Here is a 15,683-nt window from a genome sequence, read left to right as displayed (position 1 = left end):
ATAAAATTCCCCAAACGAAACACCATTTTGCTGAATTCTCGTTCCCTCGGTATTTTGGAGATCTCTTCGCGTGATTTTACGTCTTCAAACTATATTCTTTGCAGTCTTCAAATTAACATAAACTTTTGCTATATGGTATCAACAAACCTAAAAACTTTTTCCTTTACGTGTGTGGAACAGTCGTTGATTATCACCAAAACCTAATTAACTGGAAATCCGGTACCTCCGGAAACTGAGATTGGATTGTCGTCCGCAATTTCCTTTAAATTCTTCAAATAAAACGACAAAATTTTGTTAAATTCTTGTCTCCTTTTGCGATTGCAGGTCATTTTCCATGTTTCCGCTTCTTGGAAATACCTACTTTAGGATACCTAACGCTTTTGATTAATGTGTTAAATAACGAAATTTCTACAGAATGTGTAAAATATGTTTTGTTTGTAGAGAGATAAAGTAAATGCGTATACATTTACTCAGTCTTTGGTATAACATTACGCAAAAACATCCACTACTAATCTTTTCATGTTTTTACATGCACGCAGCAACCGTTGATCCTTCCCAAAACCCGAAATCTGACACCTTCAGAGCTGGGACGTGCTCCGGCCAACAATTTCGTTAATTTCCCTAAATGTAACAACAGAATTTTGCCTAATTCTTGTCCCTCCATTTCTTCGCAAGTCTCTTCACATGTTTCCACATCACGAGCATTAGCGGCATGTTTCACCACGACCATTTTTGCATTTAAAAGCATGTAAAACAGGTCCGTCCCAAAGCGTGCCGGCTAGAGCTAAGGCTTCTGCAGTGCCGCAAATTCGTCCATTTCAGGCGACATAAATCTCTGTTTGCCTCCATAAAACACAATGTATTATATTAAATTGGACAGGTCAGGAGAAGTCTCTTCCGTACTTGTTAATGAAAAGCAAAATTGCGACGGTCAAAAATAGGCCGCTCTATTATTATAAGCACAAGCAGATAAATTATGGACGTTCCATGTATTTATTGCTTTCATCTTAATAAAGCCAACGCGATTAAACGTTGTAGTAGCGCTTTAATGTACGGTTACATAAATTGTACATCATCCCTTGGGGTTCAGGGGGTTTATAGTTGGAAATGTTTTTGTTACGTGCTGTCGACTCCTTTTATTCTGTCATTTACATAATTTTATCCAATCATTTCATATAGTGTTTATTGTTCGCACCCTGCTAAGTGCATTCAGTCAAATTTTAATCTCTAAGTACGTTTAAATTACGGTCTACTCGTAAAAAACTTTCTTAGTACTACAGCGATTTGTTAATGGGTTTAAATACCGAATTTTGATTGAGTTTCGCGCAACACCCTCATTTTATTACAACTATTATTTTAAATTAGGGCAACGATTTAAATCCGAAACTGCAACCGTTTTAAATTTTCGCTAATTGGACTAAGTTAAAACTGTTGCGGCTATTATGTTCACTAACCTCACAACTTTACTGTGCCAAGAGCGAAAAGTCTATTAAAATTTTTTACGACTTCTCTCCGTTCGGACATTTAATTAAGCGGCAAAGTATTTAGTTCGTTACTAATACTGGAAGGAAACACGCTTTAACACGTTCACGTTGCTACTTATTGCTTTTAGTCTGATTTTGATAGTCTTGGCTACTTTTATTCCATTATTGTTACAACCTACGAAATTGACACTGCTCTATACAGTCTAACTTCTATAATCCGAACCCACGATTATCCGAACATCCAGTAATCCGAACAGAGACTAGTTGAAGTCGATGTCTCTTTAATCCAAACAAAACTCTGCAACCGAACTGAATTTGAAAACATGCACCTACTTGCAAAAATGACGTACGTGTTGTATTCAATTTTCTGAAATTTTTAAAAATTGCGACATTTCAATAACTGAATTAATTAATCCTGGAAAAAAGGTTGAAGTTATTGAAATAATGAGGCCGGAAATCTGCAAGAAAAACTATTTACTTAAATTTCGAAAATCATCAAAAATGGGTCGAAATTTCATTTTTGAAATGATTGTCTAAAATTTCTGAAAAAATTCAGGGATATGTTTTCCAAGGTGCTGATTCCAAAAATAAAGCGAGTTTATGGTCACGGAGCAACATTTTCGAAAGAATCCGTACGAAATGCGAATTTTTGAAAATTTCGATTTTTCAACGTACGATTCCGGAAAAACGGTTGCAGTTATCAAAGAAACGATGCCGGAAGTGAGTTCTAGAGCTAAAAATCTACAAGAAAATGTCTTTAGTTAAGTTTCGAAAATGTCAAATTTTGGCCGAAATTTGAAGAAGGACCATTGGAAAAATTTCACTTTTAAAAAAGTTGTCTAAAAATTCTGAAAAAATTCAGGGAAGTAGATCTCGACTTGCTGATTCCAAAAATATAGTGTGTTAATGGTCACAGAGAACCATTTTCGAAAGAATTGCTATGGAAAGGTAATTTTTGAAAATTTTTTAAAATTTCGATATTTCAACAGTCGATTCTGGAAAAACGGTTGCAGTTATCAAAGAAACGAGGCCGGAAGTGAGTTCTAGAGCTCGAAATCTTCAAGAAAATGTGTTTAGTTAAGTTTCGAAAATGTCAAATTTTGGCCGAAATTTGAAGAAGGGGGGACCATTGGAAAAATTTCACTAAAAAAAAAGTTGTCTAAAAATCCTGAAAAAATTCAGGGATGTAGATCTCGACTTGCTGATTGCAAAAATATAGAATGTTTAGGGTCACAGAGCAAAATTTTCGCTAGAATCGGTATGAAATGCGAATTTTTTCCAATTTCTAAAAATTTCGATATTTCAACGGTCGATTCTGGAAAAACGGTTACATTTATCAAAAAAACGATGCCGGAAGTGAGTTTTAGAGATCGAAATCTACAAGAAAGTGTGTTTAGTTAAGTTTCGAAAATGTCAAATTTTGGCTGAAATTTGAAGAAGGGGGGACCATTGGAAAAATTTCACTTTTAAAAAAGTTGTCTAAAAATTCTGAAAAAAATGAGGGATGTAGATCTCGACTTGCTGATTCCAAAAATATAGTGTGTTGATGGTCACAGAAAAACATTTTCGAAAGAATCGCTATGGAAAGGTAATTTTTGAAAATTTCTAAAAATTTCGATAATTCAACAGTTGATTCCGGAAAAACGGTTGCATTTATCAAAGAAACAAGGCCGGAAGTGAGTTCTAGAGCTCGAAATCTACAAGAAAATGTATTTAGTTGAGTTTCGAAAATATCAAATTTTGGCCGAAATTTGAAAAAGGGGGGACCATTGGAAAAATTTCACTTTTAAAAAAGTTGTCTAAAAATTATGAAAAAATTCAAGGATGTAGTTCTCGACTTGCTGATTCCAAAAATATAGAATGTTTAGGGTCATGGAGCAAAATTTTCCCTAGAATCGGTATGAAATGCGAATTTTTTTAAATTTCTAAAAATTTCGATATTTCAACGGTCGATTCTGGAAAAACGGTTGCAGTCACCAAAGAAACGATGCCGGAAGTGAGTTCTAGAGCTCGATATCTACAAGAAAATGTATTTAGTTGAGTTTCGAAAATATCAAATTTTGGCCGAAATTTGAAAAAGGGGGGACCATTGAAAAAATTTCACTAAAAAAAAAAGTTGTCTAAAAATTCTGAAAAAATTCAGGGATGTAGATCTCGACTTGCTGATTCCAAAAATGTAGTGTGTTGCTGGTCACAGAGAAACGTTTTCGAAAGAATCGCTATAGAAAGGTAATTTTTGAAAATTTCTAAAAATTTCGATAATTCAACAGTTGATTCAGGAAAAACGGTTGCATTTATCAAAGAAACGAGGCTGGAAGTGAGTTCTAGAGCTCGAAATCTACAAGAAAATGTATTTAGTTAAGTTTCGAAAATATCAAATTTTGGCCGAAATTTGAAATAGGGGGGACCATTGGAAAAATTTGACTAAAAAAAAAGTTGTCTAAAAATTCTGAAAAAATTCAGGGATGTAGATCTCCACTTGCTGATTCCAAAAATATAGAATGTTTAGGGTCACAGAGCAAAATTTTCGCTAGAATCGGTATGAAATGCGAATTTTTTCCAATTTCTAAAAATTTCGATATTTCAACGGTCGATTCCGGAAAAACGGTTGCATTTATCAAAGAAACGATACCGGAAATGAGTTCTACAGCTCGAAATCTACAAGAAAATGTATTTAGTTAAGTTTCGAAAATGTCAAAATTTGGCCGAAATTTGAAGAAGGGGGGACCATTGGAAAAATTTCACTTTTAAAAAAGTTGTCTAAAAATTCTGAAAAAATTCAGCGATGTAGATCATGACTTGCTGATTCCAAAAATATAGCGTGTTGATGATCACACAGAAGCATTTTCGAAAGAATCGCTATGGAAAGGGAATTTTTAAACATTTCTAAAATTTTCGATATTTCAACGGTCGATTCTGGAAAAACGGTTACACTTACCAATGAAACGATCCTAGAAGTGAGTTCTAGAGCTCGAAATCTACAAGAAAATGTATTTAGTTAAGTTTCGAAAATGTCAAATTTTGGCCGAAATTTGGAGAAGTGGGGACCATTGGAAATATTTCACTAAAAAAAAGTTGTCAAAAAATTCTGGAAAAATTCAAGGACGTAGATCTCGACTTGCTGATTCCAACAATATAGAATGTTTAGGATCACGGAGCAAAACTTTCGCTAGAATCGGTATAAAATGCGAATTTTATCCAATTTCTAAAAATTTCGATATTTCAACGGTCGATTCTGGAAAAACGGTTACATTTATCAAAGAAACGATGCCGGAAGTGAGTTTTAGAGGTCGAAATCTACAAGAAAATGTGTTTAGTTAAGTTTCGAAAATGTCAATTTTTGGCCGAAATTTGAAGAAGGGGGGACCATTGGAAAAATTTCACTTTCAAAAAAGTTGTCTAAAAATTCTGAAAAAAATGAGGGATGTAGATCTCGACTTGCTGATTCCAAAAATATAGTGTGTTGATGGTCACAGAAAAACATTTTCGAAAGAATCGCTATGGAAAGGTAATTTTTGAAAATTTCTAAAAATTTCGATAATTCAACAGTTGATTCCGGAAAAACGGTTGCATTTATCAAAGAAACGAGGCCGGAAGTGAGTTCTAGAGCTCGAAATCTACAAGAAAATGTATTTAGTTGAGTTTCGAAAATATCAAATTTTCGCCGAAATTTGAAAAAGGGGGGACCATTGGAAAAATTTCACTTTTAAAAAAGTTGTATAAAAATTATGAAAAAATTCAAGGATGTAGTTCTCGACTTGCTGATTCCAAAAATATAGAATGTTTAGGGTCATGGAGCAAAATTTTCCCTAGAATCGGTATGAAATGCGAATTTTTTTAAATTTCTAAAAATTTCGATATTTCAACGGTCGATTCTGGAAAAACGGTTGCAGTCACCAAAGAAACGATGCCGGAAGTGAGTTCTAGAGCTCGATATCTACAAGAAAATGTATTTAGTTGAGTTTCGAAAATATCAAATTTTGGCCGAAATTTGAAAAAGGGGGACCATTGAAAAAATTTCACTAAAAAAAAAGTTGTCTAAAAATTCTGAAAAAATTCAGGGATGTAGATCTCGACTTGCTGATTCCAAAAATATAGTGTGTTGCTGGTCACAGAGAAACGTTTTCGAAAGAATCGCTATAGAAAGGTAATTTTTGAAAATTTCTAAAAATTTCGATAATTCAACAGTTGATTCAGGAAAAACGGTTGCATTTATCAAAAAACGAGGCTGGAAGTGAGTTCTAGAGCTCGAAATCTACAAGAAAATGTATTTAGTTAAGTTTCGAAAATATCAAATTTTGGCCGAAATTTGAAATAGGGGGGACCATTGGAAAAATTTGACTAAAAAAAAAGTTGTCTAAAAATTCTGAAAAAATTCAGGGATGTAGATCTCCACTTGCTGATTCCAAAAATATAGAATGTTTAGGGTCACAGAGCAAAATTTTCGCTAGAATCGGTATGAAATGCGAATTTTTTCCAATTTCTAAAAATTTCGATATTTCAACGGTCGATTCCGGAAAAACGGTTGCATTTATCAAAGAAACGATACCGGAAATGAGTTCTACAGCTCGATATCTACAAGAAAATGTATTTAGTTAAGTTTCGAAAATGTCAAAATTTGGCCGAAATTTGAAGAAGGGGGGACCATTGGAAAAATTTCACTTTTAAAAAAGTTGTCTAAAAATTATGAAAAAATTCAAGGATATCGTTCTCGACTTGCTGATTCCAAAAATATAGAATGTTTAGGATCACGGAGCAAAACTTTCGCTAGAATCGGTATGAAATGCGAATTTTTTTGAATTTCTAAAAATTTCGATATTTCAACGTTCGATTCTAGAAAAACGGTTGCACTTATCAAAGAAACGAGGCCAGAAGTGAGTTCTAGAGCTCGAAATCTACAAGAAAATGTATTTAGTTAAGTTTCGAAAATGTCAAATTTTGGCCGAAATTTGAAAAAGGGGGGACCATTGGAAAAATTTCACTTTTAAAAAAGTTGTCTAAAAATTATGAAAAAATTCAAGGATGTAGTTCTCGACTTGCTGATTCCAAAAATATAGAATGCTTAGGGTCACAGAGCAAAATTTTCGCTAGAATCGGTATGAAATGCGAATTTTTTTGAATTTCTAAAAATTTCGATATTTCAACGTTCGATTCTAGAAAAACGGTTGCACTTATCAAAGAAACGAGGCCAGAAGTGAGTTCTAGAGCTCGAAATCTACAAGAAAATGTATTTAGTTAAGTTTCGAAAATGTCAAATTTTGGCCGAAATTTGAAGAACCGGGGGACCATTGGAAAAATTTCACTAAAAAAAAGTTGTCTAAAAATTCTGAAAAAATTCAGGGATGTAGATCGCGACAGGCTGATTCCAAAAATATAGCGTGTTGATGGTCACACAGAAACATTTTCGAAAGAGTCGCTATGGAAATGTAATTTTTGAAAATTTCTAAAAATTTCGATATTTCAACACTTGATTCTGGAAAAACGGTTGCAGTTATCAAAGAAACGAGGCCGGAAGTGGGTTCTAGAGCCGGAAATCTACAAGAAAATGTTTTTGGTTAAGTTTTGAAAATGTCAAAATTTGGCCGAAATTTGAAGAAGGGGGGACCATTGGAAAAATTTCACTAGAAAAAAGTTATCTAAAAATCCTGAAAAAATTCAGGGATGTAGATTTCGACTTGCTGATTCCAAAAATATATAATGTTCAGGGTCACGGAGCAAAATTTTCGCTAGAGTAGGTATAAAATGCGAATCTTTTTAAATTTCTAAAAATTTGGAGATTTCAACGGTCGAATATGGAAAAACGGTTATACTTACTAATGAAACGATCCTAGAAGTGAGCTCTAGAGCTCGAAATCTACAAGAAAATGTATTTAGTTAAGTTTCGAAAATGTCAAATTTTGGCCGAAATTTGAAGAAGGGGGGACCATTAGAAAAATTTCACTAAAAAAAAATGTCTAAAAATCCTGAAAAAATTCAGGGATGTAGATCTCGCCTTGCTGATTCCAAAAATATAGAATATTAAGGGTCACAGAGCAAAATTTTCGCTAGAATCGGTATGAAATGCGAATTTTTTTAAATTTCTAAAAATTTCGATATTTTAATGGTTAATTCTGGAAAAACCGTTATACTTACCAATGAAACGAGGCCGGAAATGAGTTCTAGAGTTCGAAATCTACAAGAAAATGTGTTTAGTTAAGTTTCGCTGATCCGAACACACCTTTTCCACTATTAAATCGGATTATCGAGGTTCTACTGTATTTGTAACTACTGACACGACATAATAAAAGTTATCGTGCAGAAATAAAAAAGGCAATGAAATACTTTCGCATACGTAAAAACGTTTTGGTTCTGAAGATAAACTGTAGATGGCGCAACGGTCAGAAAAACGACACATTTTTTACGTGTATGATAATTTCATAATTAGATAAAGATTCTGAAAGAAGAAAGACTTGGATGGACTTTTTTTATCCCAGTAAAGTTACAATTTTCGTAAATACGAAGTTTTACATCTCAATTTGCGACCGAGAATTGAAACAAACGTACAATTCTTTTAATTTCTTTTTACGATAAACGTTACACGAACCAACCAATTTAAAAGGGCCTTCAGGAAGTAATTTATTTGAAGCTATAAAATTATAATCTTTTTATACGTCTTAAAATAATCGCAAGAATGTACAATTTGTGATTTATACCGTCGTAAAACTCAATTTTGTTCTACGGCACTAATAATTTTAAGAATATAGAAGACAATAAAGCACTCGTTAATTCAAAGTTAGTAAGAAATGAATATACGTTTTATTGGTTTTAAAGGAAACAAAATGATCTTTAATAGCGTACGGACTCATCTTTTGATTAAAGAAAATTACTCAAAGATTACGATTAAACTTCGCGTAGCGATTCTGAAGCTTATTTTAACTCTTCATTTTAACATAAATATTTTGACAGTTGAACACATTGACCTCCCGACACTGCTGTAAGTGAAGCTCCTTCCTGATACTGTTACAATATCGCAATCACCAGGCGATTAGTACGACGAAATTCTGATGCTCTCTTTATTTTTAACTTTTCTCTTAGCATCCAGACTAACCCATCAATAAACATGAATAATAACTATTCAGAGCAAGCGTCAACACAATAATTTAATCATTGTGTGATTCATTCATGAACCTTCTAATAATAGTTGCTCTTGTTTTAAAAAATTGATCCCTACAGTTTTGATTAAGACGCCTACCATATCAAAATTTGAATTGTCTGTGTCGACCTTTCAATCAAGATCACTTTGATCCCGCATTAATCTTGCATGAATGTGTTTAATTTATAATGTAGACTCTCGCATAGTTATGACATTAACCGTATCACAACGACAAGATTGAATTCCACCTCTGAACACCTTTGCATAATTGAAATTTCGTAATAAAAACACAACGTATTTAATCTTGTAAAATCTGTCACACGAGACGTTGTGTTCAGGATATTGAGGAAAACCGGAGTAAAATTACATCATGTAAAAATTCCCCATCAGATATGTAATTGTGTTGGCAAATTCACAAGACCGCAATGCAAATTTGTCTTGTCTTCTTTAAATGAATTTCCGAGAGTAGACTAAACTCAAATCGACAAATTCAATTATGAATGTTACAAGTGTGTTATCGGCTACCGCGCTGAGGAGCGAAACCGGTCGACAGCGATACATTAAGCTGAGAATACATGTCAGTGTTACTTTTTGCGAGACGTTCAACTGCAAACAATTTTCTAAATTTTCTCCTTTGGCTAGCAACATTGCACCAGCAACTTTTGTGCCTCAGAACTAAAATGAGAGTTCATTCTAAAGATTAAAGCTTTGGTAAAACCGGTGTCTTTGATTTACCGCTTGACCTTTTCAGGCGAGGAAACATCGGGATGTGAAGTCGCGGCTTTATGGAGACGGATGTATTGCTGGGTTTTCTGCACCACGCTTCTATTCATCAAGTTTAAGGTTATAGTTGGTGGCTGAAGTAGTGCAAAGGAGCAAGTGAAAAATTGTCGCTCTCATTAGTGTAATTTTTACAATTTCAGCACCCAGCACGCAACAAATGCTCCCAACTGTGTCAGGAGCAGACGAGTTCGTTATATAATTGACCCTTGTGAGGTACAGTTTAAAACCTTTCATTTTCGCTCAGTGTGTGCCCTGCATATTTTTATTTCCAACGAGCGAACGCGATTTGCATTTTAAATTAAATATAAAATTGTTTTTAATTAAAATGGCTTTCAAATATCATGGCCAAGTCTCATTCACGTGTCAATCATGCAATTAAATTGTTTCCAATTTTCCGGATCGCAAGCGCAGCCAAACCTAAAGAAATATGGGGATTTTATTGACGTATATGTGGAACTTCCTATGAATAAATATTGTTCGCTTCGGGTTGATGTAGGTTTACGCGCATCAAACCGACAAAGAATTATAAATAAAGTAAAAATTTTAAATATTGTATACCCACCGAAACCTAACTTGAATACGAAATAGACCCAATTCACATAAAAGCCTCCACTTCTGGCCTCTAGATCACTTTTTCCTTAAACTGCCGATTGTACAATAAGTTCGTATTCATCCAACTTCTTATTGTGCAAATTAGTTATTCAGGAAATTCCAAGGATAATACACATGCTTTTGATAACAGCGCCGGCTGTTGAATAAATTTTGGCGTGTTCTATTGTGGAACCAACTTATTTTTGTTCCATCCTCTTGTATGTCGTGCTTTGTCGACGAATTTATATTACAACCTCTTGTATCTTTGCTTCGGCTACACTTCAACCCACTTTGACGTTTCGTTGTATTTGCGTTTACTGCACATCTAATTTTACAAAGTATTCCATCAAAAGTTGTATCTCCCAGCTCCTTCAGCGAGTCGCAGATCAAAGTTGAAACTTTTATTCTACTACATTTTTCTACTTAATAATAGTAGTAATAATAATTAGATAAATACTATGCGAACGTTATCGGATTAAGAAAACTTCACAAAAATTTTTGGATCGCGTGCTTCCACGCAGTATGCTCCACCTTAGTTCACGTTCCTTATAAATCTGGATACATTTCAAAACGAAACGTCAAATATAAATATTGTTTATGTCGTTTTTGTCTTCTTTGTGAGATTATGTGTTTCACTATAACTGTTATTTTTTTTTCTCTCGTTTGTAGCGCCTTTCCCTTCTGGCGTACAAAATAATAATCCTTTGCTCTTTACAACAGACTGTGAGTTTCAGGAACAGAATCTTCAACTGTAAGTGGCAGTTTGTATGTAAATTCGTCTGAGAGAATTCGATATATGAAAATACAATTACTTTTGTTTATGCTCATCTGGACAGGAACAAAGAATTTCATTTTCATGAAAGCACATTACACACTTTGTGCACATGAAAATTATATTCATGTTAAATCAAACAGTAAAATGTATAACCTAAAGCAACAAGTTAACAAAAAGCACAACCGATTCTAAACGCAACCATTTTAAAAAAATATATACATATGTATCTTTATTTCATACTAGCGCGCTACATTTAGAAAATCATATCACCAAAAAGCAAAGTATTTTTGCAGTTGAAGTTGAATATTCAGATTTTTTTAAAAAGTCTTCTGCTGTGTTCATCCATCTTTGTTTTTAAGGTTCATACATTTTTTACAAGTTTTTCCTCGCAAAAACTAATAGCCTTTATTGACCTTTCTTGTTCAACGATGATTTTTCAATCTGATACAGTAGCATCGGCTTTATTTTCTTCTTGGTCATTCACCCTTGATGGCACTCTATGGTGGGAATGAAGCGCTAACGCATAGCCACATAACCCCTCTTGTTTTACGTTAACGCCCACCCTCTCATTGGTGTCTCTCGTTTTCACAAAGAGGCCGACCAAAACTTCCAAAGTTTCTTTTAAAAAACTGCAAAATTTGGGCAATAAGGGGTACGAGGAAACCGGGGGTTGTGAGAGCAGAGAGATACTTTTGTGGCGGCACAATATCACGTCGATAAGCGGAGAAAGGTAATTCGCCTCGTGGTCTAGTGGTCTGGATGTTTGCCCGGAAAGCGAGAGGCGTAACAACATTTTTCTCCGCTTATCTACACGTATGCTCCTTACGGTCCAGTACACAAAGGAGTTGTAGGGTTGGTATGTTAATCGCTTGGTACAGACTGGGTATCGAACGAAACGGGTTACCTCACAGGGTGCCACAGGTGTTGCCCTCCACCTTTTAGCCTCCGGTGCCTTACTAGCTCGCAAGGCTAAGAAGGAATGGCGAAGGTTCACCAGTACCTCCATACTTAGGACTGGAACCTTGGGACCGGCTCTAAGCCCTATTGGACGGGTGCCGTTCTTCTAGTTAACCGGCATTGGTGTTGGACTCGAAGGGGTAGTGAAAAGTTTCTTGATGGTGGGCTCGCCCTTCGGAAAAATAAGATTACCAGTACATGAGTCCAACAAAGACCAAAAATTCAAGAAGTAAAATTACATAATGATGGTGTGCACTTCTCTGCTTCTTCAAGCGAGTTCTTCTTTGTATCCATTTTTGTAGCAGTGCAGAACCGTCTCGAGTTCTATTCGTAAAAAGTATTAAGCTTGTCCGTTCATTTATTAATTCATTGACATAAACTACGAACATAATGGGTCCTAAAACAAAACCTTATTATTATACGGTGTAATTTTTCCAGTTAAATTTTCAGATGAGGACGTGATAAAACTGACGTTTGTTATTTGTGAAAAAACCCACGCATTCCCACCCATCTGACGAGTCAGTGTCAAAACCGCTTATGTCACAAAAGGTATTAAAAGAATAAAAGCGGAATCAAAGTGAGAAAACATTATGTGCGTATCGGGGAATCTTCGAACGTTTCTGAGGGCGTTCTTATAAACCACGCACAGCCTGATTGATCGGTATTTGGCATCAGTTTTCCAAAGCGTTGTTGTTTCTTTAGATTCTGTGTAAAATCTTTCGAATCCCGAGGGAGTCTAGCGCGGCTCCTTCAGGATTTATGAAAGTTAAGAGAATACGACGTCTGTGCCAATGCAAATTAAAACATCACCGCAGGCATGGAAACGTAAAAATGTCACGAACTACTTCACCTTAGGTTTTCTTATAAAATATGTTAATTTTAAATAATGTACATATTTTACGTTCCTGTCCGCTGCATTTTCGCATATTTCATTCCTCATATTAAGCTGTCCATGTCGGCCGTCGGCTCGAATATGCGCCTAAGCTTGACGTATTCTTCCATTTGTTCTAATAATTCCGACTATATTTTGACTGTTCGTACATTCGGTAGTCCAAAAACATTCGTGATTCTAATAGTCAACCTAACCCTTACGACGTTAAGGTGCGGCCATCTCATCACATTAAAAGCATACTTGACCTCTCAAATCCTCTACAAAGGAAAAAGAACCGACATATCTATACTTCGTACGTCGCACAAAACGTTCGAACATCCAAAACCTATTTGACGTCGTTTAGAAATCGTAATTTGTAACGTGAAGACGAAGACTTCCAATCATAGCCACATATCTCTTTAGGTATGTGACAGGAACTCCTGGTGGTAGATTCAAAATACAATCCATCATGTAGCTCTGTGCTGGACTGCTTCACTGCTATTGATTGAATTCACCGAAGAAATTTATATTCAAACATGAAATATCGTTAAATGCTCGTCGCCTTCAGGTTGAAACTATATTTCAGCTATCTGAGGTGGTTAAGGCGCGTCATCAGTCTTTCTCTAACCGTTTCATCTTCCATATTTTCATACTACTGTGTTTCACATCGAGATCTGAACCCAAAAAACTCACAGTACGAAACCCGAGATAATATGTATATGATGGCAGCCGCTGTCAGTTACCAAATCTCGTTATCGTGTTTTCGCAAAGAAAATTCTCAGAGTGAAACATGTCTTCGCATATTTTTTCCATAATATCAAATTAGACGCACATTTTGCGCCTTCAATTGTAACTTTGTAAAGTGATGTGAAAATAATTTCGTTTATCGGAGCTATATATGATTTAGTGGCTGCAATAACTCAACGTTATTACTTCGTTTTAATAGTGGAAACACTACCGCATTTGTAATTACTACTATTCCCTAATCGACGATGACTTTCATTGTATAATCGATGTAAAATATTGAAACTACATTATTAGTCACATAATGAACAGCGATCACAAAGTTAACGAACCACCAATCAGAGCAAACCACTTCAATTAAATTCACTATAAATTTGCACTACTATATTATTTACTTTTAGATGATTTGCTAATAATGAAACTCTCTAGTTTCACTGTATAGGAGCGATGATCTATCTCTTTTACAGGAATCAACAGAGCTAGTTTTATCCAAAACTGACAAACAAGGGTCGACAAATTTTAGATGATCCTGTCACTGAAGCCACAGAAACGTGATAAATGAGTTCTTGACATGACATTTTAGAGGTAATAGATTATTAAAATATTGCACCAACCAGCTAAACTGGGGTAAAAACGGGGGGCATTTAGTTGCGACTGAAATCTGCGACGACTTTCACGTATTTTATTTACAAAAGTAAATGAAGCTCAAATGAAACCAGTTGTAACTGGTAGTTATTTATTCAAACGAGTTTAGTGATCATAAAACCAGTTTTAGTATTATAGCTCGTTATAGTGAACTGACCAAATGCTCATATAATTGTTTATGTCAATGAAATGTGATTTGGCTGACATTTTTTTCTACCGTCGTGAAAAGAGATGAAAAACTTTGATCAGTATGTATATATATTTTCACTATTTTTTGAAAAAATATTACTTAAATTTACAAATGTACATATAACGAAGTTATTTATATACTCTTCTACATTAGTCTCCCACATTCTAGGTATTTCGAGTGGTTAGTTTTTCATTCGTCACCACCTCATTACAGTAAGTGTATGACTATAAAGCCCTTATCCCAACTCGATCATTCCCCAACCGTATGCAAACCGTCTTCAAATTTATCCTACTCGAAAGCAACTTTGTGTGCGCCACATCCACAATAAACGCCTTGTAAAAGCCAAGTTTCAGCGTGTGATGTCTTCTTTCATCTTGATTTTATTGCATACTTTCCACCAAAGTTTTACTTTGATAAATACGGCTCTATCACTAAAAAGTGGCAGGGCGAAGATTACACCTTCATCAGAGAGCAGATATAGATTGGGTTTTACCCTAGCTTTGTTATTTATCGAGAAAACACCAAGTTTATTCATCGAAAATATACGTGGATGCTAACGCCGAGATTAGACAGGATGAAATATTAAACAAATGGTAAATTTTACGCTCAGTCACGTACGTTTAACTCACATGCCATATCCACAAATCTCGATTGCCTAATGCTATTCAGGACGAGTGTGAAAACTTACTTTGCAAATTGAATACACTTCTTACCATGTTGGTGTTCACCGCCTGCGCTAAACGATAAATCTTGAGGAGATTTCATCGTTGCGGTGAGGTGCAAGCGCGCTAATTCAAAGTACTCAGCACTACAAAGTAAAGGGCGTGGCTAAGCATTTTTGCTTGCGCGCGGCTTCTCTGTAATTTACATAATCGTTTTTTATATTGGGTACCAGTTCCTGGCGAGATAAGAAATAATGCAACTGTCACCATATATTTGAGAGATAGTTTCCTTTTGTCGTCCTTGGGCATTTAATAAAATCCGCATAAAGTGATAGGCGGCACACTTGCATGACCTATTTCGACCCCATAATCACTTATAGAAACTCTGTAGAAACACGTTTTAGTAATTTATGTTTTTTGGAGGTGCTTCGTCGAAGTGTTAGGAGACAATTTCCGCATTATAAGAGTCCTTAACCATTAGGGTTCATTGTTGCGATATGTGCTGAAGCTAATATTATTTACCTAAATCCGGCCTTACAATGCACCGTTTTAATGGAAGAGTTTATTAAGTTAGTCCAGGGCGGAAATTTATGCACTCTAAAAGTGATCAATCATAACCGATAAGTGAAAAGCCGACAAATGCATTAATATTGGAAATAACAAGCAAATAAAATTATAATGGGTATGTAGTTTACTCAATCTCAGTTATCGTCACTTTATTCGAGAGTAAATATTACTGTGCTCCAGTATATCTGCACTTTAACTAATAGAATATGATCTGTTTAGGACATGCTTTAATTTTTTTTAAACATTCTTCAAGTAATAAATTACAATATTCTTATATATGTT

General features: G+C 35.0%; 1 protein-coding gene across 3 annotated transcripts in view; it reads left to right on the top strand.

The window, feature by feature from the left end:
* LOC135141407 (Kv channel-interacting protein 4-like) overlaps positions 1-15,683 on the top strand; it is a 102,801-nt gene that overhangs the window by 61,106 nt on the left and 26,012 nt on the right. The gene's annotated exons all lie outside the window — the stretch shown is intronic.

Source organism: Zophobas morio, unplaced genomic scaffold (assembly GCF_036711695.1).
Source record: "Zophobas morio isolate AGI-343-1 ecotype UQ-CSIRO unplaced genomic scaffold, CSIRO_AGI_Zmor_V1 ptg000044l, whole genome shotgun sequence".
NCBI classification, from domain to species: Eukaryota; Metazoa; Arthropoda; class Insecta; order Coleoptera; family Tenebrionidae; genus Zophobas; species Zophobas morio.
This window is presented reverse-complemented; position numbering and strand designations above follow the sequence as displayed.